The sequence below is a fragment of the Moschus berezovskii genome, chromosome 8 (genome assembly GCF_049115385.1).
Source record: "Moschus berezovskii isolate FMDL1 chromosome 8, NW_MosBer_1.0, whole genome shotgun sequence".
NCBI classification, from domain to species: Eukaryota; Metazoa; Chordata; class Mammalia; order Artiodactyla; family Moschidae; genus Moschus; species Moschus berezovskii.
Window position 1 is genome coordinate 81,344,294 of NC_142467.1, and position 4,356 is coordinate 81,348,649.

Here is a 4,356-nt window from a genome sequence, read left to right on the forward strand (position 1 = left end):
ATTCACCCTTTCCCAGACTGGAGCGAGGGGGAGATGCTTTCAGATGGTTGTATAGAAATAAGTTTTTCTTATCTATCTGATGTCAGCCAGTTGTTTACTCTATTGATTTGAAAATCTGCCTCCCGCCCTAGGTCTTCCTTACATTGTCAATTAGCTTCTTTCTAATGTCCTGTCACCATTAAGATCCCCTGATTAGGGATTTATAACTGCAATCTCATTTTATTATATATATATATAAAGTTTTCCCCTACCATGTAATTCTTCTCTCTTGAGCATGAACATATTTAACTGAGAGAACAGTAAATAAATGTTTCTTTTATAATTTACTTAGGAACAATTAATGCAATTCAAATCAAAGCCTTCAATTTTCCTTTATCCTTCTCGTAGCTTCTTTTTTTTTTTTTTTCACAATCAAAGAGATAACTTTATTCGTTTCTTCTGCAGGAGACAGTAATATCAACTTTTTTTTAAACAGAAATCTCAGGTCATTTGAGAGGCCAAACAGATCCAAAGAAGAAAGATGATAAACAGTTAAATTAATCAAAAGGCACTACAACACCACCTAAAACCTACTACCGCAGTGGCAGTTGGCTAAGGAAGATTAAGCTATAACAAAATAATCTCATGTTAATGTTACAGATCATAGAGCAGGAATTGAGTTTGCTTTCCAGAAAACTATGGCACAACAATCACTTGGGACCAAGTGGATATTTGGCCGGGAAAAGAAGATCAGGCCAAATGGAAAGGAATAGGGACAAAAAGAATCCAGTGACAGAATCCAAGCAAAGGGTGATGGATCAGGCTTTTTCCTCCTAAGAATCATTGGCTCTATGGTGGGTTGCTTCCCCTCAGGCTCCTGCCCTAGGGCATCTCCAGCCTTACAGGGGCTCAGCAACCAGATCTGGGTTTGGGTTGCACCAGGCTCTTGCATAATTTAGTATAGACATTAGAGAACTTATCACACAATGCGGGGGGTGGGGGGAGGGATGGTGCTGAAGCATTCACATGCAAAGTAGTCTGAGCTTCCCCAAACATATTTGGACACTCTACACAAAGCTTTCCAAAGTCCGACATCTTGTAGCAGCTGAACAGTTAAAGCTGCAAGGCTCACAAGATCAAAGAAGCCAGGATGAGACAATACAGGTAGAAAATCCCAGTGGCTAATGTCATTCTATATTTCTCTAATGTACTGGGTAATGTCATTCTATATTTCTCTAATGTACTGGGTTGACCAAGAAGTTCACTCAGGTTTTCCCATAAGCTGTTAAGGAACAACCCAAATGAACTTTTTGGCCAACACAGTAACGCTCATATAACTGATGCGGGATGTAGAAAGCTACACTTCAACAAGCTGGGTCTTCTGCTGGATTTTTCAACAAATACCAAAGAAAAAAACAAGGGGTGGGGCTCACTTTATTTTTGAAAAGCCTCAGGAGTTATTCTATTATAAAGGGACATGGCTGAACAGATAGGAGACGGATTCTCCATTGTGAGTTCTCCTGATGGCTTCTGCGAGGATCATGGAGATGTCAATCACCTGTATTTTGGAGCAATGCTTCATCTTATCCTCCTGAGGTATGGTATTGGTGACTACTACTGCTTCAAAGCATGCATTATTAATGCGAGAAATGGCTGGGCCAGAAAAGATTCCATGAGTCAGGATAGCATAAACCCTGGTGGCTCCAGCTGAGAGAAGTTTGTCAGCTGCATGGCAGATTGTACCACAAGTGTCAGCCATGTCATCCACAAGGATGGCCACACGGTCCTTCACATCTCCTACTAGCACCATGCGGTCCACTTCATTGGCCTTCTTCCGTTCTTTGTGAATCCAGGCAAAGTCCACATTCAACCGGTCTGCGATGGAGGTCACTCTCTTTGCTCCTCCAGCATCAGGTGAGACGATTGTGCAGTTCCTCCACTCAGAGATGCTCTCCCTTATCCACTTGAGGACCGCTGGCTCTGCATACAAATTGTCCACTGGGATATCAAAAAAGCCCTGAATTTGAGAAGCATGAAGGTCCATGGTGATACTTTGATCCTTCTTCTGCTACAGAGAGCATATTTGCTGAGATTGGAGCCCGGCTCTTATCCTTCTTATCCTGCCGGGCATAAGGGAAACACGGGATGACTGCAGTAACCCGGCTGGCTGAAACAATCTTGCAGGCATTAATCATAATCAAAAGTTCCATGAGATTGTCATTGATTTCACCGCAGCCACTCTGAACAATGTAGACATCCTCTCCACGAACACTTTCTCCGATTTCCACACAGGTCTCCTGGTTGCTGAATTTCTTAGTCACCACCTTGCCCAGCTCCAGGCCCAGGCGGTCGGCAATCTTCTGGGATAGGTCCTGGTGGGAGCTGCAGCTGAAGATTTTTATATTCGGCATCTTGGCCAACTACCCTAGGCTCTCTTTGCTTAACGATCACTGCTGCTGCCGCCGAGACCCGAACCGAGTCGGCCCAGAGACTCACTACTAAGCACTCGCGTTTCTACTCCACCATCTTCTACCCTTCCCATAGCTTCTTCATTGAATATGAAATTAACTAAGGTGATATTTATAAATTTTCTTTATGTTGTGCTAAAGTTAAAGTAAATTGAACAAAGGGCATTACCTACGGAAAGATTAGAAAGTACTGTGTTTAGATATAAGTATATCCAAAATGCTTAAGTGGTCAGGAAGACTTACTCCTGGTAAGACAATATTGTTGTCTATTCCAAACTGCCTTATTAAAGAACACAGTGAAACTAGATGGGTTAATCAAAGACTAATCACTGAGTTTAGGGAAATATTCAGAGGAAACATGACAGTCTGTGAAATAAATTTTTACTTAAAGAAATAAGAAAAATAGTCTACTTTCTTTATAAGAGCCTTAGATTAATTTCTCTTCCCTATGATCTTAATAAAAAACCAATTATATTACATACTGCATTTTCAGTTGCTTCTTAGAAAATGAGATTGAAATACTATTATATAATCTATACTTTTCAAAGAAAAAGCAATTATATGAAATAGGAATTTGAAGGTATCAGAAAAGATGGGACCAAACTGAAAAGATGAAAGACAGAAGTAATAATTGAATGTTTTATTCAGTCGGAACAGTGCTGTCTTCTTTATCCCAGTAAATCGGAACAGTGCTGTCTTCTTTATCCCAGTTTGACCCCACATGTGTTTCTTTTGAGTTCCCTCATTGAACATAACATGGTAGGCATTTCAGCGTGGTTCTGTAGAAGCAGTGAGCACACCTAGTCACAAAGGTGTCCTCTAAAAGCGTGGGCAGATGAGCCAGAGAGGAGGAGAGAGATAAGTGTAAGAAAAGTGAGCAGTGAAATCCACATGTGTTTCAAACAAGATCTTTCACTGCCTCTCTTGTAGAATGTCAGAAAGCTGCCTTATGTTGGAGAATGTTCCCTGGCAGAGCTCTCTTCCCCTGCTGTGGGGAGGAGACCGAAGGATTGCTAAGTTATAATTGCTGCTGTGTTAGGACAGCCCATCAAGTTTCCTGTCAAAATGGCAGAAGGCAGGAGGCCAGGCTAAGTTCTTGTGGTAGGGGGCTGCCTCTTCATGTGCTTTGAGGAGTTTCTAAATCACTTTTATCTGAAAATCTCCCCTAAGAAAGTGCCTTATAGCCCCACCATTATATTCATTCTCCTTTTGCATAAAGATTCCCAACCAGATTCAGGAGGAACCTCTTGGCTGCACGTATTTCCCAAGAGATGCATCCACGAGTGACCTTCAGTTATATGGGTATATTGGCTTCACTCCCTTGCAGTAGGAAATGGCAACCCACTCCAGTATTCTTGCCTGGAAAATCCCATGGACAGAGGAGCCTGGCAGTTCATTGGGTCACAAAAAGTTGGACACAACTGAGTGCATGGCACATGGTGCATAGGCTTCACTCCAGATCCTATTAGGATCCAGAGGGAGCGGGATACAAGACAAGTGTATTTTGGTGGCAAGTGTTGAGTGGAGACAGAAAAGTCTGAGATGTGATACACAGCCCAGATCTAAGAATCAAGTCTGGTCCCAGGAAGTCCAGCCCCTAAAGACAGTAGATTTCTATTTTGAGAAATGGAAAAGAATTGAAAAGTTAAGTGAGGTGGTTGGTACCCAACATAAACTTGACCTACCCCTCAATTTTGCAGGCAAGTCCTGGCCTTGAGTAAGGAAAGGACCCTGTTAGGATGTCAACCAATTGACTCATTGGTAATTGCCAAACAGTAAAAGCAAAAGCCCTTCCAGGAGTTGGGTTGCCTTGGGCCTCAGACACTTCCCTGCTTATCATTGTTGAACTGGGAATCTGCTATCAGGAGCTTCTCTTCCTTGTCAGCAAAGAGGCAGGGCTTGCTGTTTT

General features: G+C 42.2%; 1 pseudogene; it reads right to left on the reverse strand.

Moving 5' to 3' along the window:
- Positions 1–995: 995 nt before the first annotated feature.
- On the reverse strand, positions 996–2,491 carry LOC129558687 (ribose-phosphate pyrophosphokinase 1 pseudogene; annotated as a pseudogene).
- Positions 2,492–4,356: the final 1,865 nt, after the last annotated feature.